At 37.2% G+C, this 26704-nt stretch overlaps 1 protein-coding gene across 4 annotated transcripts in view; it reads right to left on the reverse strand.

The window, feature by feature from the left end:
- Window positions 1–26483, reverse strand: part of RAI2 (retinoic acid induced 2) — a 128373-nt gene extending 101890 nt beyond the window's left edge. The window contains exon 1 of one of the 4 annotated variants that reach the window (XM_074299892.1): window positions 26238–26483. The gene's annotated coding sequence lies outside the window, so the exon portion shown is untranslated. Of the gene's footprint in view, window positions 1–2911; window positions 17379–25994; window positions 26094–26237 lie in introns of those variants that run through there. The other 3 variants (XM_074299893.1, XM_074299890.1, XM_074299889.1) reach the window with 3 other exon arrangements.
- Window positions 26484–26704: the final 221 nt, after the last annotated feature.

Raw genomic sequence — 26704 nt, forward strand, 5'->3', positions numbered from 1 at the left:
TGCCCAGGGTCACACAGCTAGGAAGTGTTAAGTGTCTGAGACCAGATTTGAACTTCAGGGTCCTCCTGAATTCAAGATTGGTGCTCTATCCACTAGGCCACCTAGCTGCCCCCTTGCTTGACTACTTTTAAAGGGAATAATTTAATTCTCAACTCTAGAAATTGTTCTGAAATGCTTCACAATATTCTCTAGCCATTAGTGTTCAGAAGCACTGAAAGATAAAGGGTGTTATTTTTAGTTTCAGAGGAAGTTTGGTGGTATAGTCAACATAGCACTAGAGTGTTATGGAGTCATGAAGACCTGAATTCAAAACTAGTTGCAGATACTTATTAGTTCTGTGACCATGACTGTTCTTTAGTTTTAATGTGTTCTGATTGTGTGATATTGTTTGGAGTTTTCTTGGCAAAGATACTAGAGTGGTTGGCTATTTCCTTCTACAGCTTCTTTTTCAGATGAGGAAACTGAGGTAAACAAGGTTAAGTTAGGGTTTAGCTAAGACTGCAAAACTATCAATTCAGATTTGAAGTCAAGAAGCGTCTTTCTGACTTTAGGCCAGCACTCTATCTATAGATAAGACTATAGATGCACTGAAAATAACTTGTAACCTCTGTTTGTCTCAGTTTCCTTGTAATTTACCCCATTTTACCTATGCTTTCCTCTTCTTTCTTCTCCCAATACAATTCATTTTCCATCCCTATTGTCTTTTTTATATTGTCACATTAAATTCAACTTATATTTACGCCCCCCTAAATATATCAGTTTTCTCAAATACAAAATGGGGATAATAATAGCATCTACCTTACAGGGTTATTATGAGGATTAAATGAGGTAATATTTGTTATAAAAAAAAGTACCCACCAAACCAAAACAATAACAACAACAAAAATCCAAACAACTAAAAAATATTAAACACAGTGCCTGGCATATGGTAGGTGCTATATAATATTTATTTCCTCCTTCTCTGTTTTGAGGGGGCATCTATATTCTGGAACAGTGATATGGAATTCATACTGTATTTTTATTTATTTTGCTAAACATTTCCCAATTACATTTTCATCTAGTTAGGCTCTGGGAGTTGGGAAGGGACTTCATGTAGCTAACAGGCCATAAATTTTGACTCCATTTTTGTAGAGAAGTTATACATTTGGTTTACATGGAACTTTAGAAGCCATATGGTCCCCCTCACTTTATAGATAGAGAAACTGACCTGAAAATTTGAAGATGCCAGTTGTTTAAAGTCACCTGGCAAGTAAGAACCATAAGTTGAATCTGAACACAGGTCTTTTTTTTCCCCTTTTTAATAGTATTTTATTTTCCCAAATACATGAAAAGATAGTTTTCACCATTCACCTTTGCAAAACTTTGTGTTCCAAATTTTTCTCTCTCCCTCCTCCACCCCCCAAACAGCAAGCAATTCAATATAGATTAAACATGTGCAATTCTTTTAAACATATTTTTATATCTGTCATACTGCACAAGAAAAATCAGATCAAAAGGGGAAAGAAAATCATGAGAAAGAAAAAACAACCACAAAAAATAAAAATACTATGCTTTGATCCACATTCAATCTCCATAGTTCTCTCTCTGGAAGCAGATGGCACTTTCCATCTCAAGTCTACTGGAATCATCTTGAATCACTACATTGTTTAAAAGAACCTAATCCATCATAGTTAAACATCACATAATCTTGTTGTTACTGTATTCATTATTCTCTTGGTCCTGCTTACTTCAGTTACCCTCAGTTCATGTAAATCTTTCCAAGCTTTTCTGAAATTAGCCTGCTCTTGATTTCTTACAGAATAATAATATCCCATTACATTTATATACTATAACTCATTCAGTTATTCCCTAGCTGAAGAACATCCACTCAGTTTTCAGTTACTTGCCACTACAAAAAGGGCTGTCACAAACATATTTCCACATGTGGGTCCCTTTCCCTCCTTTAGGATCTCTTTGGGATACAGAACCAGGAGAAACACTGCAGACAAAAGGTTATGCACAGTTTGATAATCTTTGGGCATATGAACTTAGATCTTTTGAGTCTCAGTCCTAAATGTTGATAGCTGACTCTAGTAGAGGGAGTGATGCTAATGACTCTGCAACTTTGCCATTAAATTAATTCCAATTAATTAATTAATTTCAATTAATTAACTCTAATTCACCACAAGTCAACATCCCTGGTGCTGTCACTGGTCCTCTTTGAAAACAGATAAAAACAAACATTGTCTCCTACAGTAACTCTTGGCCAGCCTGAACTTCTGCTTCCATCAGGCCAACCAAAGCATCCATCTTGCTATTGGTCCATTAACCAACAGGAATAGCAGCCAAACATATTTTCAGACAAGCTAGGCAGAGTCAAGTATAGCAGTTCTATGAGGCCGAGAGAGTGAGCAGTCCTTGGGAGCTTTTCCAACTTGGCAACGTGGAATTGGACATGGAGAGTGGGGGCAAAAATGTCCAGGCTAGAAAATACCTTTTGATGACCATTTAATAGCCTGCTGGAATAGTATGTTGTGGTTTTTTTTTTTTTTCTTTTTTCTTGGAACAGTGCTAGGCTTGAATCAATTACAATGTCTCAGAGTCCAATTCTTCTTCTTTTTTTATTATTATAGCTTTTTATTTACAAGATATATGCATGGGTAATTTTTCAGCATTGACAATTGCAAAACCATTTGTTCCAATTTTTCCCCTCCTTCCCCCCATCCTCTCCCCGAAATGGCAGGTTGACCAATACATATTAAATATGTTAAAGTATATGTTAAATACAATATATGTATACATGTCCATACAATTATTTTTCTGTATAAAAAGAATTGGACTTTGAAATAGTGTACAATTAACTTGTGAAGAAAATCAAAAATGCAGGCGGAAAAAAATAGAGGGATTAGGAATTCTATGTGGTGGTTCATACCAGAGTCCTCTTAGCATTTTATCTCCATGTCTTGTTCAGGCTGTACCTCATGCCTCATATGACTCCTTCTTCACTTTGACCTTAAAATTCTTTGCTTTCTTTAATGCTCAGATGTTAAGGGGCAGGCCAATTCTCTGAGAGCCTCCACAGCTGTGGATCATCACATCTGAAAGAGTTGCAGGGCAGCTTTTGCTGACATAGGTGTTGCAGACTGGGAATGAGATAAATTGGAGGCAGAAGGAAGAGGAGAGAGGTCAGACAACTCAATGGTCTTTCAGTCAGAGAGGTCAGAGCATGGCAACTGCCTCTTAGTTTCCTTGTATCATCCTCTCACAAGTGGAGATCTATTCTGGGTTGTTTCTCTAGCAGCCACTGTCATGTGGCTCCCAAGTATTCCAACAGCTCTCCCATATATCTCAACACTCAGGTCATGTGCTGCTTCTCACCGGAATCCTTTTCCTGATCCTCAATTAGTGACTTCTCCTTTCTCAAACTTACATATATTCCTATCTGATTACAAGATGTAGTTCCCCATTATACATCAATAATGGCATTCCAGCATACTGACTGAACTGTATCTAGTCACTAGCCATTGGGTTAGGTTAGATGCCATGTTTCATTATCACAGTATATGAAATTGGAATTGCTCAACCAGATTTGTTCAATGGTTTTGATAACAGCCCTTAGATTAGAATATGATAAAAAAAAAGTCACTGTCCACTAATCTAATTTGAATGTATTACTTCTTCATGATAAGAATATATATCAGCATCTACACTGAGGAGCTTTTAGTGGCAGGGTACTTTTTTCCTTATAAAATCTAGACCATGGCTACATACACTTAAGTGCTTAATAAATGCTTTTTGATGATGGAGACTTTGATGTTGATGATAAAATAGTTTGCAAATATAATTGTAAGGGTGACAAGGATGAAGGTGATGGTGCTTATAGAGACTATAATGTTGCTGATGACAGAGATCCATGAGTTACATTACAAAGCATGGAATGGTAGAAAAAGTATAACTAGGAAGTTGAGAGAATTAGTTTCTGTTGTTATGTGATTGTGGTGGAATTATTTTTCTTCTCTTGGCCTTAGTTATCTTACCTTTAAAGTGGATGGGTTATATACTATTGGGCCCAGCCCCTCAATGGAATCAAAGATCCAATGTAATCCAAATATTTATGAGTATTTCTTGTGGTGGTGGTATAGAACTGGAAACAACATGTGTACTCATAAATTAATGAATGTCTTTTAAAAACTATGATATTTAAAGATAATGGAATATTACTATAAAGTAAGAAATAATGAATATAATGAGAAACCAGGAAAAATATGGTAAGATTTGTGTGAACTGGGACAGAATAAATAAGCAGAACCAGAAGAAGAATATACACAAAGAAGTCAAAGTATGAGTAATGAAAAACCAGGAAAGATCCCACATAACATGATAAAATATAACTGCTACCTATACAATCTTTTCTAACATGCTATAGTTCTATTAATTAAAAAAAATTAAATTTCATTGTTCCTTTTTTTGTTTGTTTGTTTTTAACATCACTTACATTTCCTACTATATCCATTCATGAATCCTTTCCCAGAGATTCTCAATTATAATAAAATGAAAAAAAAATAAGGGGAGAAAAAGGTCAACAAAGTTAATTTTTAAAATTTTAAAAATATTGACTTTATATGCAGGCTTCTCCACTCATGAGTCCCTACTTCTGTAAAGAAGCTGGGGGAAGTATTTTCTTAAATCTCTTCTCTAGGGACAGAGCATTTTAATTTTGTAATACTTAGCTATGTGGCCCAGTGGATAGAATGCTGGATCTTGAGTTCAAATTCAGCCTCAAATACTTAGTAGCTAGGCAAGTCTGTTTGCCTCAGTTTCCTCATTTGTAAAATGAGCCGGATAAGCAAATGGCAAACATTCCTGTATCTTTGCCAAGAAAAACACCAAATGGGGTCATGGAAATTCAGACATGACTGAACTACAACAACTTAATTGAGAATGCTTTGTTGTCTTTTTTTTCCATTTATTTTAGTAATGATTATGTCTATTTTCCTTACTTCTTACTTCATTTGACATCAATCCACATACATTTTCCCACTCTTTTCTCTATTCATTATTTCATTCACATATTCACATTTTATTGTATCCATGTACCAAATTAATTTAGACATTCTACCAATGGACATTTAATTTTTTGTTTGTTTTTGGTTACCATAACAAGTACTGTTATAAATATTTTGATATCTTTCTTTTTATCACTGATATTTTTGGTCAATGCCTAGCAGTGGGATCAGTGGATCAAAGTATATGAAAATTTTACACACTCCTTTGCATAATTCCAAATTCCTTTCTAGAATGAATTGATCATTTCGTAGGTCTAACAACAAAATATACTTCTATCTTTCCACAAATACTCCAAACATGGACTATTCCCAAATTCTATCATCTTTGCCAATTTGCTGGATACGAGGTGAAATCTCAGGGTTTATTAGATGTCACATGTTTGAAATTTTATCTCCAGAGAATGTGATGGGTGAGGATGGAAGGAGGTGGTAATAGCAATATTTCAGATAGTAATTCAGATGATAATATGAAATCTTCTGAAATAGGATGATTTTACACTGGTTTTTACTTTGCCATGGAGATGTAGCAGGTAACTTATATTCAATACCTAATGATCAATAAAATATAATGAAAGAAACATTGGCCAGAGGATTAGGGCCTTGTCATTATCAAAATTAATTGTATTGAGGATGTTCCTGTTCAAAGAATTTGCTAGGTACCAAAGTTATCCTGGAAAAACTTCCAATTACTTATTGCTCCCATGAAACTTAAGGGTTATGAAAAGAATATGGATTTGCATATGCATATAATGAGATGACTTCCAAACTAATTTTAAAGTTATTTTTTCAAAGAAGAGATACTTGGAATTACAGAGGCAACATGCTGTGGTACCAAAAAGATTATATAATTGGAGTTAGTCAGACCTAGGCTGAAGTCCCAGCTGTGATCCTTGCTGGCTGTGTGATCTCATGCAAGGGACATGCTATGTCCCTCTAGGACCTGTATATTGGTGAAAGGAGTTTTCACACTGGGAGCCCTTCATATTGCTAAAATCATTGTCTCTTCTCATATTTGTCTACTCAAAGTTAGAAACTAAATTTCCCCATTATATTATTTAAGCATTAGTATTAGGGCTAAGTATAACTGAGCTGTTAAATAAATACCACAAACATCAAAACTTTAGGATCAGCTTCTAATTCCTGGAGAATAAGTTTGCTACTCTCATGCTCATATAGCCAATCCTCTTGATTTTTAAAGAGTAAGAAGGTGCATTTAGTTTCATAATGTTCCATCTCCTTTTGCACAAATGCCTTAAAATAACTCAATGTCTAATGCTAAATGTATTTTTTTCTCTGATTTACTCTCTCACTGTCAGAAAAAAGTTATATACTTTTGGAGGTAATTGGGATTAAGTGACTTGCCCAGCATTTACACAATTAGTAACTATCTGAATCCAGATTTGAATTCAGGTCCCTTTGACTCCAGGATCAGTGCAGTATCCTATGCACTATGTAAGTGCCCAGGGCCAGAATTTGCAAGATTATCTAGTCCATTCTTTTATTTTTTGCCAAAGAAGAAACTGAGATCCAGTAGGCAGCACTACAGAAGGTACTCAAAATTGGGAGTCAGAATTCTGGTCCTGAGTTAAAATGTTATCTTTGCTAGTTGTACCCTTAGTTTTTGTGATGTGAGGGACTTATTATCTTTGAGCTTCAGCTCCCTCTTCTATAAAATGATGTTTATGGATTAAGAGACTTCTGAGGTTCCTTCTAGTTTAAACTTATTATCCTGAGTGATGTATTCCAGGTCATGCAATAGGTTTCTGGCATAGCCAGGATAGAAATCAAGTTTCCTGACTTCCATTTTGGGTTTTAGTCTATGACACTGATGTCGCTTTTCAAGCAAAAGACAAAAGATGTTCACTGAGCAAAAGTAGACAATATAAAATTCCCATTATCCCCTTTTTTTCCCCCTCCCAGCACCTATTCTTTCACTTCTATCTTCCTCATCCCACTATACCCCCACAAGAGGAAGATACCAAAATGTCCTTGGGAAGCACTGAATAAAAAGAAACAAATCATTGTTTTACCAGCCATTTCTTTGCTAATTTGATGTTTTCTTCCCAGATGGATTTCTTGCTCATTTTTCATCTTATTGGCTATACTGAATGCAGAGGGGAAAGGTTGCTTCCATCCAAGCTTTCATAAATCATCATATGTGTCCAACCAGTGGCTGGGAATATTGCCTTTTCCTTAAAACAACCTAACTCTCCAAGGACCCAATAATTACAATTAACACATTAAGAAACAACTGCCAAGGGAGTGACCAGATATAAATTGCTGCTTTAATAAGCCTTCTGATTGGGATAGGGATGTCTCTAGGGATAAGGAGTGTGGAAATGAATCTGAGCACATCACAATCTCATTTTAGTGAACTGAATTCTCCTTAGCTGGTCTGGATAAATATAGTTGACTGACTGGCTGAATAACAGGAGGCAAAGCTTAGCACTGAACTATATCACTTAAAAAAATTTAATGTCCTTCCTTAAACCTAAATTCAAATACACTAAGACAAAGATTTACAATATTCTATTCTCTGTGTGTTTTTTTTTTTTTTAATGTGATGGAATGGGTCAGGGAATCTGGATACAAAAATATGGGTAGTTAAATCATGGAATGAACTTTTCCCCTTGGTTTATGGTCACAGCTATCATGGATCACTACATCCTGATTTCTAACTAGTATTTATACAGTTGGTCATACCCTTACAGAATGACCATCCTATTCTCTGTCCCATCTAAGGTGACAACTTGACATAAGTGGATTTCTCATGCAGAATTTGAATTTAAGAGATTCAAAGGAAGGTTTGAGAAATTCAAAGAAATTCTGTAGATCTAAGGTCCAGTAAATCTCATTGTGAATATCTATATATGTGTTTTGGTTTTTTTTTTCTTTTCTTTAGCTCTATTCTAATTTTATCACTCCAGGGAAGGATCATTATATATTACATTGGCAGGTCTTGAATTGTTTTTCACCAGAAATTCCCCCAAGAGATTTTATAACTCTCTATGCCCACATGATCCCTCCATATATGTACACACACACACACACACACACACACACACACACACACACACTCCTAAAACAAAACATTACAGAGCAACTATGTAGAACAAGAGACATTTCTCTTATAATTTTTACATGATCCTAAGAGTGTTGAAAAACCATTATTAGGTTATCTAATCTTGCCAGTGTCTTTGCAATTCCTATCGACTATCTTTGTCTTGTCTGTATGTTTCTTTTCTTTCTTTTTTTTTTTTTTTGCCATTTTTTTCTCTCAGAAATTTTTTGCACTTAATTTAAGAAGCCTGTTTCATTATCGTCAAATATCTCATAAATATGAAAATTAATTTGGCTATCAGCTGAAATTTTCCTTACTCTATGTAGCATATTAATATGTTGCCTTCATGAAATCTGGCAGAAATTAGGTTTACACCAGTAAGTTAAACCATATCCCACAATTAGCTTCAAATGAATATAAGACTTAAGTATGAGAGGTCACATCATACTTAGAAGAGAGTGGAAAAAGTTACATTTTAAAGAGAGAATTCTTAACTAAGGGACAGAAACAAATAGAAATGAATAGGCAATTTCAATTACATACACATACTCACACACACACAGAGCTTTTAAATGAAGATATTTGGGGAGAGAAACAGACATACAGACAGAGAATTGTTGGCTCACTACCAGTAGGTCATATGCTTTGAGTTGTCTTCTATTTATGCTGATGAATTTGCTATGGCCATTTATTAGTTGCAACCTTTGGAAAATCACTTAATTTCTGTTTGCTTCAGTTTCCTCAGCTGTGAAATGGGGATAATAACACCTACTTCCCAGGGTGTTGTGAGAATCAAAAAAGTGCCTGACACATAGTAGGCACATAATAAATGCAGGTTTGCTCTATCTAAGCCTCCCCCCCAAGATTATTATCTTTCCCCCTAAATCTTCTCTTTCCAGCATTATGATGACAGCATCGTTCACTTCATCTTTTATGTCTGACGTCTTGGTATTATCTTTTATCTTTTCTTCACCTGGTTGTCCAGTATTCTCAAGGCAACCAGTGTGCTTATCTGCCTTTTTCTGCTATCCTTTTACTACTAGTGACTTAGAAGAAGTCCTCATTAACACTTGCCTGAATTATTGCAATGGTCTTATAGGTCTTCTCATCTTCACTCCATTATCCATACCTCTACCAGGCTAATTTCTTGAAGCATAGATCATGTTCTAACCTTCTTCTGCTCACAAGGCTTCAATAGCTCCCTAGTGCCTACTGAACAAAGTTCATACTTTATTATTTTATTCATAGTCCTTCATCATCTGATAGCTTTCAAATAAGATAATAAGGAGTATCCCCAAAGACATTTTTAGTGCAGTCAAAGCTTAAAACTACACCAAAATTTTGGGGACATGAAGTGTATATTAAAAAATGAATATATATATATATATTATATAATGCTTTGCAAACCCTGAAGTGCTATATAAATATGAGTTATTATTATCATAATCATTGATATTATTAATTTTCTACCCTATCTCATACTATATTCCCCTACACTCCATGCTTTAGACAAATTGGTGATTAACAGGCCAGTGGTAACCTTAGAGAAAATAGAGAAAATAACTCTAATAAAGTGGTAGGGACTAGATTTCAGGTGTTGAGAGATTAGATGGTAAGAAAATTGAGGCACTGACTGAACATACATTTTTTCCCACATCTATGCCTTTTCTTATGCCATGTCCAGATTGTTGGCCCTCCCCCCTTTCCTCTGCTGAATTATTAAAACCATCCTCACTTACCTTTAAAACGCAACTCACATCTATACAGCTTTTCCCAAATCACATGCTACTCCATTTATTCAGCTTTTCCTGACCTTCTATGGGTAGCAATTTCCCTCCTCCCCCATCTATCACCACACATTTTTTTTTCCACCACTTTAATGCACTTATCATGTATTATAGTTATTTGTGTATGTGCCTTATCCTCCTACTAGCCTGCTAGTTTCAAGGGCAGAGAATGTGTCTTATCAAAACTTTCCATTGCCCTCAGCCCTAAGCACAGTGCCCTACACAGAGGCACTTTGTATGTGTTTGCTTGAATGAATCAAACATATCATAATCGTGTAAATAAGGCTTAAGATTTCTGGTCTGAGTATGAATAATAAGGACAAACATTGTCCTACTGGCATTACTAATTGTAGCTATATGGGAACCTTCTTAAAATGCAAATGAGGAAATATAAAAAATCCTTAAGCAAATTCTGAGACCTGAATATTTTAACATTTAAAGATTTTATCATCTGAAAAGTGAGTAGATTTTGAAGATATCTATCTCTTCCTGTAGTCAATTTGCAATGTTCCTGGACATGATTTAAAAGAAAAAAATTCAGAATCACTTCAAAAACCTAACAAATAGAAGGGATTTTTATTAAAATGTCATTAATTTTTAAAATGAAATTTAAAATATCAGTTAATTTTTATTTTATTGTATTCATTTTTTGCATGTTAAAATTTTAAATGCTCAAGGGAAAATGTTTAAAAGCAATTGAGTAGCCTCCATTCCAAATTTTCTTCACTTATTCCCAATTTATAATAATTTATAAATTAAAACAAAAAATTCATCATAGGGGTTAACATTATTCCCATCCATCAATTTGTTAACCAATCAATGGCTATTTTAATTTGGAAAAATAAATCCAGAATTATCTCTAGTCACCGTGAACTGTTCAAAGTCAGTACAATTTCAACCGAGCTTAATAATGGCACCCATCATAAGCACCATCTGGGAAACACTCTGTCAGAACTGTGAAAGATAGTGGCAGACTGTCCAACCTGCTATAAATATGTATCTCAAATTTTTTTTTTTTAAATGTCCAAATTAAAATTTGTTTCTACTTGATACAGCTGCAATAGAGTTTATTTAGCTTATCCCTAGTGCAGGAAGACTTGTTTGCATTTTTATGACAAGGGCCTAAATGTTTTTCACAGACATTCTCATTGCCATTATTTTGACTAACAACACACTAATCCTCCAGTGTCTAGATGCACTAGGAGCAGCAGCAATGCTCTATCCCATGGAACTGGTCTTTAGGCCCCAGATTTATGGTCCTGTTTCCTTTAGCAGTGTTGCATCTATCACAAGCACCTTGTCTTGAGATCTGCTAGCAACTGAACCCTAAGAATTAACAAATGTTGTATGTTTTTAATCAATTATTTATCTTCCTGTACTAAATATACTGCAAGTACTTTTTCTTTTAATATAGAATTCTTCCTTTTAGCTTCAACACTAGAGACCCAAACTGATGCTTCAAATACTCAGATGGCAGGCATTAATTTTGTGTGTGTGTGTGTGTGTGTGTGTGTGTGTGTGTGTGTGTGTGTGTGTGAACAATTCTCCTACCATAGTTTCCTTGCACACAAGCCAACGTGGAGAAGTACTGCTTTTAAGTTTAGAGTCTAGAGAAAATTTTTGGTAGAAATCTAAAACTTAATTTTATGCAATTATAATAACCAAGCCTGACCATCAAGAAGAACTAGGGGGAAAATGCATTTTCCTCTTTATAGAGGTGGGAGATTATGAGTGTGAAATATTGCATTTGCAGTCTCATGGGTGATATATTGGTTGTGCTGAACTTTTTTCTCTCAGTCTTTTTAAATGGATGAAAAGGATGGTGAAAACATTAATCATGCAGGTTAAAATTAAAAGTTAACAGTGTTTCATGGGTATGTTTTCACAAAGTGGGTTGCTGAATAATTACTAGCATAAACTTGCCATATCCTCAAGTGAAGGTGGTATAAACAAGATATGTTTTAACAAAATATGATTAAAAAAAATTAAATTCTAGAAATACAAGGTACATTTTTAGAAAAGATCTCCTTCCCTTGGCTTATCTGAAAAATAAACATCTCTCCAAGAGATTCCCCTCCCCCCTTCCCTTCCACATCTCCCCAGCCAGGCTTCAAGTTGTCTGTTCACTGAAATTAAGGGATTTTGGCTGCTTAGGCCATCTTGACATGGATAGTATTTTCCCATCTTAATCAGTCTTTCTTTGTTAAACATGGAAGGCTTAGGAAAAGGTGCTCTGGAGTTTCATGTAATAAACAAAGGCTAATTTGTAGGTAACTATCAGTATATACATTTTCCTGTTAACATTTTTTAATCAAATAATTATTGGGTCCAGTTGGTAGACCTGAGAATCTCTAGTGACACTAGATATCCCAGAAAGTTATGACCAAAAAGGATTACAGAGTGGAAATAAATTTTTAAAAAGAAAAGTCTACTTAGGAAAAAAAAAAGTTTCCATTTCTATTGCTTTTGCAAAATATCTCTATCTTTTTATCACTGACTCATACTCTCAACAGGACTATAAAATTTAGAAATTAGTGGAAGGTAAAAGGGATGCTAAAATCAGAAGCAAGGCTATTACTATCTTTTGATCAAGTCTCTCCCAAGAACACTAAAGGGCTAATTTAATTGACTCAAGCTTAAAGAACATTATATTAAAAATGATAGTGTGGGGAGAAAGGGAAATAGAAGAAAAATGTCAGATTATTTGGATGTAAAAATTTGAATTAAGTACATACAAAAAAGAAAAAAGTCTTCTATATGACAAAGCTGAGAAAACTTAAGTTAGCAACCTGTTCCTAGAAATTACTGATTACTTATGCAATTATCTAGTTTAAACCTCCCCCCCATCAAACTCTCCCCAAACAATAATCACCCAGATAATACAAATTTCTAGACACATCTGCCAAAAATTTAAGATTGTTAGGTACAAATTAAGTATACAAATACATCAGGGTGATATGATAGGTTAAATATTGAAGTTATACTCATAATGTTTGGGTTTAAAGCCAGTTACTAAGTGAGCAAGCTAGTTAACCAGTTAGAGTCTCAGTTTCCAACTCCTGTAAAATGAAAGATTTGGACTAGAAGATTTCTAGGGAATCTCCTAATTCTAAAGTATTATGATGCAAGTGAACATACTAAAAAATGGTATATAAGGATATATTAAAGAGATAATTATATATGTACATTTTAAAATTAAAATTATAAAATCACAAATCAAATGCCAAATATCATTGAATAAAGTCCAAATATTTGACCTTTTCAGTGTGATCCTTAATAGTGTGATCCTCACTATATGTGAGGACCCTATTTCCTTAGAAATTGATAGTTGGTCTAATGAGAAACTAATAAATAATAATTACCTCCTTTCTACTGAGGTGAAATGGGTTCTTACTGGGTAATAAATGCCTCTGAGGAAGTATCACTAGGGGCAAGGAAGGATTAATTAAAAAAAATAAAGTTTCCCCTTACATGGTTGATGGGAATGTGAATGAATATATGGCAAAATAAAATGTTTCTATATTCAATTCCACATGAGACCAAGATCAATACACTGCTCTATCCTGCTTAGCCTGCAATTATGGAAAAATACTGGCCCTGGGAAATGTCATCTTTTCCCACTCTGTCTAGCTGAGCGTTCATCTCCCAACATTCCAAGAATATCATTTAAAGGGGACCCTCCAAAAAAAGAAATCCTTGCAGGGTCCTGGAAATTCATTGTAAACCCCCAGACTGATCCATTTTTGGGCTGCAAAACATGAAGCCTATTCTTTTGGTTCTGCCTTTCTAACTTTTCAAATGCCCTTGACGCTGAGACAATGGCTTGCATACTTTGGCTCCCCTGTTTCATTTAATAGGGGGCAAAAAGAATTTGAAACACTAAGGCATTAGATTGGGTTGAAGGATTTTTTTTTTTAATTGTGGTTTTGTTTTCTCTTTCAAGAAACTGTTTCCAAAGCTTCATAGGGGCAGTCACAGTAGTCATTATTAGAGATTTCCTAAAAACCCTCCCTTCATCTCTAGAATGTTGCACCAGAATGAATTATCTGCGTTCTCTGTGCAGAGACGCCAGAGGAATGCAAGGTTGGCAGCTGATGAACGCCTAGGGTGAGCCATCATCTTACAACTTGGCCCTTGAAAATACAAAGGATTCTGAAAGGCAGTGCCTGATGGTTATGCTACAAAACTGCCAAGGGTCTTTCGAGACTGTCATTGCTTTCTCTGAATTTTGAAGGATAGTAGTCAGCCACACAAAAGCTGAGGACCAATGCGGGGCGGAAGAAAGCCCTCCCTGCTAGAATCAGAACCACCACTGCCGCCATCACTACCACCACCAAGAATAAAAGAATTCTTCCTGCCACCCACCTAGGATGAATTCGGATGCTGAAAATGAACAGTTGAGGGAGTACAGCTAGAGCTTTTCAGAGCTCTGGCTGTTAATTAATTATTTTTTTCCCTGGAATGCAACATTCTTCGTGTGCTCCTGTAAACAATCTGCCTTTGCCATGGGAAAGAAAATGACCTCCTTCCAACAAGTTTGGGTGAGGTCAGCCAAAGTTCCTGTTTTGGGGGAAGCCCCCATGTGATCTGTGAGCCCTAGAACTCACCCAGTCTTATCAATCATTATCTTTGATCCCAATTTCATTATTCCATCTTTGTATATAAGAGGCCCCATGCTGAATAAAGACCCCAGGAGTTTTCTATTTATACCAAAGTATAAAATGACCCTGTGGAAAAGTCTCTCATGGGAGTAACCCCCAGATTTTAAGTTTGCCTTTTGCTAAATCTTCATTGTATGGAATATTGGAGGATGAGGACAATCCAGGAAAAGGAAAGCCATGAATGATCCAGAAACTATTTATGAGACAGAAGTTTCAAAGTCCTGGCCTCCTGTTAGCAATAGGGATGAAGTAATATGAATGTAATGAACATGAATGAGTGTAAGCAAAAATGGGAATGAAGGCTGAACTCAGAGTAAGGAGATGTCTGAGTTCCAATTCTACCTTTGTCACAGACTAGATATGTAAGCTTGGAAAAATCATTTTCTGTCTCTAACACATTTGATTGTCCTTCTGTTGCTTGATTGTCTGTCCTTCATTCTGAAGAGGACCATGACATCAGGGAGGAGATATTTAAGTGAGAGAGGACTGTTCAAAGTCACCCACCTCACTTTCCCCTCCAGAGCCATCTGGGTCCAGTGGCCAGATAGAGATCAGGATGATGGGGATGGCAGTGGCTGAAATAGGAGATTTTTAAGCTAAAGTCTTCAACAGGTCTTAGTTGACTGAGGTCACATCCATTCATTGATTAAGATTAGGTAGCAATTGAGGCAAAGAATCTCCTCTTTCACCTAGTCCAAAAAAAAAAAAAAATCTAAATAAATAAATCTGGGAAAAAACCTTCAGGGTTTCTGGCCAAAGCAGAAATGATCGTTATTTATAGTCAATCAAGATGTTTCCTGCTAATTCATGTAATACTGTTGTGAGTTTTGAATTAGATAACTGTATGTAAATAAAGTACCATATAAGTATCAATTATTTAAAAGGAATTTAGGATTTTAAGACCAAAGTCAACAGAAAAAAGTTGTTAATTTTTTTTGTTGTTCTTCTATCTTTTTTTTTTTTTTTTTTCAGGTTAGCCCTTTATTCTTACTTCTACCCCACTCCTACCAAACTAAACACATATATTTTCCTTCCTTATCTTACTGGAAGATACCTAAAGTTCTTTCCACAGATCTTTCTTAATTGTAAGATCCCTACTTACATGAGAAAATATTTCTAACATGCTTACCACAGTAGCTGGTACCCAGTAGGTATTAAGAAATGCTTATTCCCTGGGAAGGGTAATACTATAAGTTTTTATTAGTTATTGATACTTTAACAGTTAAGACAGCTATGCGCAGGTTTTTGATGAAGGATAGGGTAGAGGAGAGATGGCATGAGGGAAATAATGGGTTTCATGGGAAGAAAGCGTTTTTACCTAGGCAAGGCTGACTAACAGTTTGCTGTGGATCATTCTTGTCTTGGTCCATTTTTGGAATGTACCCTACCACAGAAAAAAACAGCCCTGAATTTAGAAGCAGAGGTTTGGGATTCAAATGCTGCCACTTTCTACCTGTCTGATGTTTATCTCTGTGTGTTTCACGATTTTCACTCATAAAATGAGGAAGCTGTGCTAAGGTTCTTTCCATCTTTAAATATTAAAGTCCCTTCCAGCTTTAAATCATAAGTTATTATAAGTTATGAAATGACCAAAAGCTGACTAGCTGAAACAGTCTGGGAAACCATAACTTTCCTGATATATTATGGAAAAAAGAAAAGTTAAATTGAATTACATTCAATAACCATTTATTAAATACCTACAGTATGTAAAGCCCTGAAAAACCAAAGATAAAAAACAAATATAATTATCCCTTCCACATAACTGGCATTAAGCATGCAATCTAGAAAATCTGCATAAAATATTTTGGGCCTTCCTTTTTACCAGAGAAGAAATGTGTTGATACTATACAATACTATACATACATTTTATACATTTCTGAGTTTCAAAACATTTTCTGTTTTCTGGTGGCCTTTGTGTGTCATCTGTGGCTTCTGCAAAACTCTTCCAAAATTTCCATTAAATTTCTTATGTTGACCCATTGAAACTACAATGGGGAAAGTTGCAATGTGGAAGGGATAACTATAAGCCCTGTCTTTAACAAGGTTACATTCTAAGGGAGAAATATAATATGGACACAGATAAATAAATGCAAGATATTTTGAGGAAGAAGTACAAACAATTGGGGGTGAGGAGAATGGAATTGGGGAAAATTTGCATATTAGATGACAGCTGAACTGAGCCTCAAAGGAAACTGAAGATTCTAAGAGGCAGGAAGTAAAGATAGAGTATATTCTAGATATGGGAGATAGGGAATATTGAGTTGTGGGATGTGCTAATAGATGAGTTTTCTTTCTTTTTTTTAAGAGTATAAAAAGGAATGATATAAAATTATGGAGACTGAAAGTGTTAAACTGATGGAATGAATATTTTATCTTATAGCCAATAAGGATCGTATATCATAGAATGATAACATAAGAGCTAAAAAGAGCTTTAGATGTCATCTAGTCCAATACTTTCACTTTATAGATGAGGAAACTAGGGCAAAGGACTTGCCCAAAGTAAGAAAGATAGCAAGTAGATGCCAAGATTAGGATTTGAACCCCGATTCAAAGGCAAGACCTTTTCTACCAGACTATGTTGCCTCTTAAAATTATTGAGCTACCAACAATTTTTGAGTATCATGGTCACATTTGTACCTTTGGGAGATTATTTTGACATTTGATGTGTAGGGGAAGATTATAGAGGGGAGACACTGGAAACTTATATTTCTGATGAAAACTGATTAGGATCTGACCTATAGCAGTAATCATACATATGGAAAATCAAATGGAGCCTAAGTGGAGTCTTGAAATAAGATAAGATAACAAGATCCCCCCTCCAGGTTCTCCCCTTCCCCGCCCTCCCCTTCCTTCCTCTCCTCTCTTCTCCTCTCCTGTCTTCCTCTCTGTATCTGTCTCTCCCCTCTGCAAACAATCAGGGCAGTTTTGTCTTTGTCTCTGTCTCTCCTTCTCTGCAAGTAATCAGATTAGTTTTGTTATTGCCATGTTAAATTTAATAATATTTTTAAAAACTCTACATAACAGAAGCTCATGATTTCACATAATAATTCTCCTTTCTGAGAACCAGCTGTGGTTCTAGGAAACAGGCTACCTGTTACACCACTGCTAAGAACATAACTTATGCATCAGGGTAAGGCAATGATGCAAACTTACTAGCTGAGTTTCACAGCAAAGGACAGAGAAAGCAAAGAGAAGGGAAGGGATGTAACAGTCAGAGTTTTGAACTATCCAAAATTTGCTTATTTAATTATGAATTGGAATAATCTCAAAGCCTTGGTCTAATCACTAAATTGTGTGTGTGTGTGTGTTCAGTGATTAGAACTCTCTTCCTCTTGAAAAAACTTTGTATATACCATATTTTTACTTATGTAGATGTTATATCCCCTCAGTAGAATGTGAACTACATGAGACAATCTTTTTTATCTTCACACTATCAGAATCTAGAAGAATGCTTTGCATATCATAGATACTTAATAAATGATTGTTGATTTTTCAGTTGTTGAATGAAATTAGTGGACAGTAGAATCAAAAGATTCCCTAAATCATGAAATACTGTGAAGCAAACTATCTGTGATTTTGAGTGGAGTGGCTATAATGGTTTCTGTGTTGGCTTAAAATGGTAGACAGAATTCAGATCTTGATATACCTCCATTCTGGCTGTTCAGATAATAATCTGTGACAGATGATCACCAAATTCATCCAAGTTCTTTCGATGACAATTACAGATTTGCAATCTAATTTAGTGAACCAGATACAGGAAACATTATTAAATTAGGAATATGAATGGGTGTGTGTGCCTGCCTGGATCCACCCACGTTTGCATTGCCTGTTGATAGGAAGAAAGATCATATATGGAGCTCAGAAATACTATTATTGCTGCCAATTAATTTTTTTACTAGCTGTTATTACCATCCTGTCTCAGGTACCTGGAGGCCCATGATATAGGAGTATTCCAGTTGAGTTAAATCAACAACCTCAAATAATACAATTATGAATCTTGAGCCATTCATTCAACAAACATTTATTAAATATCTTTTGTGTAGAATACCTTGTTAGTCTCTAGATAAATAACAAATGGCTTTACCTCTCCCGACACCCCATGTTATAATCTAATAAAGGAACTTATAATTGAGTCTTGCTTAGATTAAAACTAAATCCAGGGGCAGCTAGGTGGTTCAGGGGATAGAGCACCAGCTCTGAAGTCAGGAGGAGCTGAGTTCAAATTTGACCTCAGACTCTTAATACTTTCTAGCTGACCCTGGGCTTAACCCCAATTACCTCAGCAAAAAAAAAAAAAAAAAAAAAAAAAATCCAAAATAAAATTTTAAGCATATATATATATATATACACACATATACATATATACACATATACATATATATACACACATGTCTATCTATCTATGGCACCATGCTGGTTACAGTTTACAAAGATGAATATGATACAGATCCTGTTCTCAAAGAGCTTATACTCTAGAGGGATTGACCAAATATAGATATGAGTACATCTGTATATGCTTACATACTGCAGACATATACATAAATATATCTACACACACACACACACACACACAAATACATTTACATATAAGCACATACATACACACAGCTACACACATACATATAGGCAGTTAGGTGCCTCATAGAATAGGATTGGGGCCTGGAGGCAGGAAAACTTAACTTCTTGAGTTCAAATTTAGTCTCACACACTTCCTAGCTGTGTAACCTCAAGCCTGTTTGCCTGTTTTAACCCTGTTTGCCTTGATTTTTAATTTATAAAATGAGATGGAGCAGGAAATGGAAAACCAGTGCAGTGACTTTGCCTTGAAAACTCCAAGTGGGATAATAAAGAAAGGACAGAACTGAAATAAATAAATAATAACATACACATATATGTATAACCATGACACAAGACAGCATTTGATAAGAGGATGTTCAAGTCTCAAAGGAGATAGCACTTTCACTGGGATAGGCTTTGGAAAAGAGAAGATATGGAAATAAGAAATTCATCTTTAATATCAAATTTGAGACAGGTAAAGGTAGGGCAAGAATAAAGGATAATTAGCAGTTCAATAAGTAGAACAATTGGCTTAGGGTATATAATAGGAAGTCGTATAAGAAGACTTTGAGTGGTAGATTGAAGGAAACTATTACCATCATCCAGGAGAGAAGTGATGAAGGTTTGATCTAGGATGGTAGCAATGAAAATAGGAAAAAGAAACAGATGTGAGAGAAACTGACCAAAGAGAATCAATAGTATTTTGCATACATTTGGAAGTCTTGAGTCCAAAATCCAGATTACCAAAGATGATGGTTGCACATGGATGACTGAGAGGATAGAAGGAGCATTAATGAAAAGAAAGAAATAAAGGGGCAAATTTGGGATAGAAGATGAGTTTGGTTTTTGTAATGTTGAGTTTGAGGTACTAGAAGGACATCTAGATGGCAATCACAGGATTACAGAGCAAGGGCTAGAAGAGACAGCAGAAACAATCTAGTCCAACAGAATACATAGATATATAGAAGAGGTCTAGAGAGGTTAGATGTTTTTTCCCATAGTCATAGAGGTGGTCAGCATCACAGGTGAGGACTGGAATCTAGATACTGATTCCAAACCAATGCTCTTTCCATTATACCATGTTGCCTCTCTAGTGTCCTGAAATCAGATGGAAGTATGGAGAGTTGACACTCAGGAGAAACATTTGGACTGCAGATATAGATTTAAGAGACATTTGCATAAAAGTGATAGCAAAGCTATCATGGGTAGGCAGCTGTAGTTATCCAGCACTTGAAAATGAAAGAAACTGGATTTAAGATAGACTTTGGGGATTAAAGACCATTTGTGGGATTGTCCAGAGATTAATTAGCAGTCTTGTTCTTGTATATACTCTTTGGAAAACATCCCAGTATAAATGGAAAGAACACTAAATTTGGAACAAATCTTGGTTCTAATAGCTATTACTTGCTTCATCTGGGGCAACATTCATCTCTTGGGCTTCAGTTCCCTCCTTTATAAGATGAGGAGGCTAGGGGGCAGCTACATGGTGCAGTGGATAGAGCCCCAGCCTTGAATTAAGGAGGACCCAAGTTCAAATCTGGTCTCAGACACTTAACACTTCCTAGCTGTGTGACCCTGGGCAAGTCACTTAACCCCAGCCTCAGGGGGAAAAAAAGAAAAAAAAAGATGAAGCTGGAGTGAAGCTTGGAATGTGAAGTCTATCACTGGATTTCATGTTTGTCAATACAATCTTCAACTAAAAGTCATTTTTAATCCTGAAGCTGGTCTGGTCCAAACTTTTCTTCTTGAGGAAAGCTAGATTAAGCATTTTTCTCTATCCTTGGTTTTTCCTGTCATTTTGTTATCATGATTTTTCAATTAGTCTCTGCCAGCTCACATTTTATTGTTAATATTTCTTTGCTCCTTTTTGAGGTTCTACTATCCCAAGAGCACTCAAATATAAACACCAAAATTTGCCATTTAAGGATCATTGGAGCATTCATTGAGTATATTTTGGATTTTAGCAACTTCTGCTTTTCAACCTAAAGCATGGACTATCAAATATTGGGAGAAGTAAAAGCACATTATTGCTGGACCTCATTTGCTAAAAATGTTGTACTTCAGAACACAGAATTCTGAGTATCAAAACATCAAACTGAAGCTCAAGATCTGGCTCTGTTGATTACTAGCAGGGTGATTTTATGTAGATCATCTCACCTCTAAATGCCTCAATATCCTTATTTATTTAAAAAACAAAAAAAAACCCCAAAAAACAGTACAAATCAACATTTCCCTGACCAATCTAATCATATACTTTTTTTTTTTGAGACAAATAGTATGAACACAGACATTTTTCTCAGGGAAATTCCATTAACATTATGCAGAACACTGAAGAACTAGGAAATACAATTTGGGAAACAATGATATAGATCATTTCTATGATACTTTCTAGCTTGAAGATCCTATGAAAGTAATTTATAACTGTCTGAAATAATAATATTCTAAATATAATAAATATAATAAATATAATATTCCAAATCATATTTTATTCAACATAAGGAGAATTTAATGATATATATATATATATATATATAAACACACACATATATTCTTAGATTTTATTTTAAATCAAGTACCTCTTTTTGCTGATAGACTCAAAACTATTGCATTCATTAGGAAAAAAAAATTAAAAGTGGGTACCTAAGGAAATAGAGGGGGGATATAATCATCTCTTTAAACTTTTTCCAGCAAAGACTGGGATTTGGACAGGCTATTGGAAAGTTATCTATCATACTAAAATCTACATATTTGATCAGATCCTGCAGAAATTCAGGAGTTGGAAAGCAAAAGTCTCCTTAAGGCATTTTCCCTTTCCGGGGAAAAATGTCTTTCCAGATAAATCTCTGATTTAGGGAGTGGGGTGGGATTGTCTTTCTACTTTGGTCAATGAGACAATAAAAATTCCCTATTGTTCTTGCAGTATTTCAAGTCTTTAATCCCTACCCTACCCTAAAGGTAAAAGATCCTAGCTATTTTCTCCTTCTTCTTATCACTAATAGCTATAGGGATAGAGGTTTTATTTTTTAACTACACTGTAAAGCAGATATGCCATTCCTCTTTTGAGGAATTGGTCTTACAAAGGCTCCATAAATTTAACGTTAAAAGGAACTTCAGTGGTCAACTGTTCAAATCCCTCATTTATAAATAAAGAAACCTAAGGCAAGAGAGATGAATGTGTTTTCTTGAAGTCATATTGATAGAAAGAGACAAAGCAGAGATTTTATATTTCTGACTTCAAATTCAGCCCATTTTCCACTACCACAAGCTGTCTCCCATCCAGAACATTAAGGCATTCTAATGACAGATCTCTATCTTCTGATATTATAATACAAATAATAATGATAGCTCATGTTCACATAGCATTTATGATTTACAAAGCAGTTTACAATCATTATCCCATTTGGTATTACGCTGTCTTCCCCCTTGTCATGTAAGGTCATACATCTATCTATGCAACTGGCAAATGGACATTGTGACTATTTTCAGAACATAGATGTGAGTGTAAAAACAAACTATTTTCCAATCTCTTATTGGCAAATAATATGCCCTAGAAAATTATATTCTTCTTTGTTCCTGGTATTGGGCTTTCCATCCTAACAAAACTGTTAGAGGTTTGTTGCCTTCTTTACATTAAAAAAAGGTTCCATATTGGGGTGTGTGTGTGCAAAATGGCATCCTGAGTCAGTTTAATTGTTGCCCTTCCCCTAGTATTTCAGTCGGCCTTTGGTCACATGCAAGATAAGACTTAATTGTCTCAATGAAGCCCCTACTGGATATTTGCCTGCATTGCAAAGCAATCAAACAACTGCCAACCTGCTCTAAAACACATTCCCAAGCTACAGTGGGAGAGGATTGGAAGTTCATTGTTACAATGGAGTATGGAAACTGGCACTGAGTACACTTTATTCTGTGATTTCAGAAACATCTCCAGTTCCAAACAATGGCAGAATTCCATATATTTATACCTGAAAAGAAAATGTTAAAGAAAGAGATAAGATGAAAACTATTTTCATTATATACATATGTAGAGGGGCTCTGGTAAATGATTCTTTCCCTTTCTGTCTTCCTCCCTCTTCAGATTTTCCTCTCCCTCTCTTCTCTGTCTCTCCTTCCCTCCTCTCCTTATTACATAAGCTATAAAAGATGGCTCTCATAAATTACATTTATTGCTCTATTTTTAAACTTATCAAAGTCATCTAACTGAAGAGGAAGTGTTCGGGAGAAGGAGCAAAGAACCAGGAGTGAGAAGACCTGGTTGTATAGTCTATTAGCTGTGAGGCTTGGATCCTCATAATTTCCAGAGCTCAGTTTTGTTATTTGTAAAGCAGGGATGATAATCTGCTTGGCCTAGGACTGTTACAGAGATCATATGAAATATTGACTATGAAAGCACTTGAATTGCTCTTCAAATGTAAGGGAATTTATATGTGATAGAAAAGCTAAGAATATTTTTCTTCCTGATGCTGTTTTTGCATGGTGCTCCAAAGATAAGCTTTCAAGAATCAGTTAAATAAAGAGATAACGCCAGAGGATATGAGATAATGTTTAAACCAACAAAAATAAAGAAAAATGAAATAGAAAAGGTCATGAGACTAAGTAGTTATCAAAACTTTGCTTGTGTCCTATCTATTTACTATCACTTCACACTCAGTCTTTACACGGTATCTTTTTGTTGATACAGCTTATCTTCAGCAAAATATTTATACATACTTTAAAAATGCCAGATAATGTAAGCTCAGGATGCTGAACACCGAAGCAGCAGCCCATGGGCCATGATTTGTCTAGTTCAGAGCAAGCAATCGTTGGGCCCATTACAAAGAAGAGAGGTGACAATTTCCTTTCCCAGAAATCTTTGCCACGAGGCCAACAAATTCCCCAGGTTTTGTTGCAAATACAGCAAATATAGATTCTGTATGTATCTCCTCTGTGACTTTGGAAGAAACAGTGGGCGTTGACAGAGGTTAATAAATAAATAAAAAATGATTAGTAATTAACCATGGTTTTCATTTTTAACATCCCTTCCCCCTTTTGATTGAAGTTCTTAAGCCATTGTTAATGCAAAGATGCTTGCTCACTTGAAAAGTGTGTTGAATCAATTAAGCTTTTCATTCCTACAAAAGGAATATTCATAAAAGTTTGGCAGGCTGCAGAGGGAGACCAATGTACAGGGTGACAATCCTTTCCACCACTCTCTCTTTCTCTCTCCCTCTTCCTCTCTCCCTCTCTCCCTCTCTGTCTCCCCCTCTCTTTTTTCTCTTTCCAAAATCTACTCCGAGGACAGTCACAATTGAAACACAAAGCAGCAGCTGTTTGGCAACATCTCTAACCTAAACAGCAACTGTGATGGGATTTCATTTCACTAACCATGCAAACCGGTGGAACAATAGTCATGGTTTAAAAGAAAAACAAGAACACACACACACCATACAACACAAAACAACCTGCTTCCTCCTCCTTCCCCACAAATAACCCTCTACACAAACGAAATTAACTCCTTCGGCTGGAAAAGACATACTAAAGACAGCACTGAAATACATCCAAATGCAAGGAACAGTAAAGCTGTTGAGCCCAGAACATGGCAGACAGCCCAAACTAGGAAACCCGGTTACTCCAAGAGTCTGTTATTTCTCAGCTCAAGGCATTTGGTGCCTGGGCAAGAGATCATGTTTGTACCTGGGGAGAAGATAGGGGAACGATAAGCAGGATCGAGAGATTTGGCCTACTGCTTGTGATGTGATTCTATATAATATGCTAGCAAAAAGTCACAAAGAGGGATTTAGTAAAATCCAAGTTTCAACCAAGCTTTCCAGTGCGGCACGACATACGTCAATAGAATCCATTTTTTAAAGACGCCTGGAAGGGATCATTTTCTTCCGACGAAGGCAAAAAAAAAAAAAAAAAAACCAGGAAAGAAAGAAAAAGAAAAAGAAAAGAAGGAAGGAAGGAAGGAAGGAAGGAAGGAAGGAAGGAAGGAAGGAAGGAAGGAAGGAAGGAAGGGAAAAAAAAGGAAAGAAAGAAAAAAGCTGCAGCTCCACAATCTCTTTTCCCAAACGCAATTTTATTACTAAGGAGTCACTCCCAACGCTGCTGCATCTGTCCTATCAGCCTCCGTCCTCCTCCAATCATCTAGCTCAGTACCTACCCAAAATGACTCCACACACACACACACACACACACACACACACACACACACACGCACACACACACACGCACACACACACACACACACGCACACACACACGCACACACGCACACACACGCACACACAAAATCACTTTCCCACCCCCGCCCCGCCCCGCCCCGCCCAGCAGCCCCCTACAAAGCCGCCTTTTGGTTCCTACAGAACATTGGCTATTCCTAAGTCTCCACCAAACATCACCCTCCTTTGGAGGGGCCGACCTGTCAGTACAAACAACCTGCGAAGTACCCACCCGATTCCGGCGCTCTCTCAATGTTATTTTCTAAGAAACGACAGGACAATCTATTCCCCTCCTACATTTCCTCTCCTAAATCACCGCTGCCTTTTCTTTCTCAGTAGCACCATCACACCTCCAGCCACCGCCGTACCCCGATTCTGCCCCGTAAGCAGCACTTCTCGCTAGCATCAGCTTACCTTTTCCACGTATACTTCTCCAAATCCCACCTCCTCTAATTTCCATCCCCCCCCCCCCCGGCCGAGGGCCGGTTGCTTTCGGTATCGGTATCCTGTAACCATCTTCTTCCCAACTCTTCCCCTTCCTCCTCTCTCCTAGTCCCCCACCTCCATCCCCAAACAACAAAATCCAACTACCACGACCCCGCGTGACCTTTCCCGGTCCCCTCCCCCGCCCCTCCCCCCGGTGCCCACCACCACCAGGCTCTCTTCCCCGACCTGGACCCCTACCTGCCTTCCGCCTCGCTACCCCTCGGATGGACATTGCTACCGCCACCGTAGGTGTAACGGCTACGCGGCGCATCTGCGCTCTGGTGTTTGTTGTGTGGGAGCGGGGGAGGAGGAGGGAGAGCGGGTGATTGTGTGGGTGTATGTGTATGTGTGTGGTTCTCCGCAGAGCGCCGTGCCTCCGAGCTCTGCCTTTTCCTGCATCCCCGCTCTCCCCGTAGCTCTAATCGCCGTCCGGACTTTTACCTCGAGCAGCCGTCTCCGGACCTGCAGAGATGCCGCCGCCGCCGCTGTCGCCGCCGCTGCAGCCGCTGGGAGCTCGCAGGGGAGCTCCTTCCATGGACCGCAGTGTCACCTCGCTGGTGGCGCCCGCCGCCGCCGCCGCCGCTGACGCCTTCGCCGGTGGAAGGATCGGGGGACGGTGGCTGCCCCCCACCCTGCCCCCACCCCAGCACCCCGTTCCAAGCCTGAGCTCCCAGGGGAGCGCGGCCCCCTCCCGAGGTTGCTGCCTCCTTTGGGGGGCCCGGGCCCGGGCTGCGGTTGGAGCTCTCCCTGCTCCCTCTCGCCTCCCGGCTCGGGCTCCCGGTCTGCCTGCTCTTCCGTCTCCGCTGGGCCGCCGCCCGGGCCGCCGCCCGCCTGGCAGGGGGTGCACAGCTGGAGGAGTCGCAGCCGCGGTCGCGAGTCTGAGTGTGCGTGTGCGTGTGTGTATGTGT

This window comes from Sminthopsis crassicaudata, chromosome 3 (assembly GCF_048593235.1).
Source record: "Sminthopsis crassicaudata isolate SCR6 chromosome 3, ASM4859323v1, whole genome shotgun sequence".
Taxonomy (NCBI): Eukaryota; Metazoa; Chordata; class Mammalia; order Dasyuromorphia; family Dasyuridae; genus Sminthopsis; species Sminthopsis crassicaudata.